Source organism: Penaeus monodon, chromosome 25, assembly GCF_015228065.2.
Source record: "Penaeus monodon isolate SGIC_2016 chromosome 25, NSTDA_Pmon_1, whole genome shotgun sequence".
NCBI classification, from domain to species: domain Eukaryota; kingdom Metazoa; phylum Arthropoda; class Malacostraca; order Decapoda; family Penaeidae; genus Penaeus; species Penaeus monodon.
Window position 1 is genome coordinate 10,103,264 of NC_051410.1, and position 365 is coordinate 10,103,628.

Genomic DNA, 365 nt, shown 5'->3' on the forward strand with positions numbered 1-365 from the left:
CACACACACACACACAAAACTTGAATACTGTTGCTCGATAAGGAGGGATTATGAGTGCAAGAGAGTAAATGGAAGTGATTTTTGATTTTTGCATTGTGAATCACGATCAACTGACTGTTTGTTCTTACTTTCCTTTAAACGCAAAATCGTGTAATGCGAGATCATAGACGTTTTTGATTTACGGCCTCTGAGGCGTGCGTGAACATGGGAACGCTGAGCGATAGGTACGGTGTCTCCTGCCTCTCTGTCACGTTCCGTTCCCGCCCACACCTTGTCACCGCGAGGGAAGCGATCATCGCGGAAGGGCGGGAGATTTTTCGTCGCTTTCCACAAAAATCCTGGGAGTTATCAGAGGTTCGCCAAAT

The 365-nt window shown here is 46.8% G+C and overlaps 1 protein-coding gene and 1 long non-coding RNA gene across 2 annotated transcripts in view; one reads left to right on the forward strand and one right to left on the reverse strand.

Moving 5' to 3' along the window:
• LOC119589521 (glucose dehydrogenase [FAD, quinone]-like) overlaps positions 1 to 365 on the forward strand; it is a gene marked incomplete in the record, with an annotated part of 17,770 nt that overhangs the window by 14,168 nt on the left and 3,237 nt on the right.
• The window catches only part of LOC119589526, a 5,585-nt gene that overhangs the window by 3,607 nt on the left and 1,613 nt on the right, over positions 1 to 365 (reverse strand). The gene's annotated exons all lie outside the window — the stretch shown is intronic.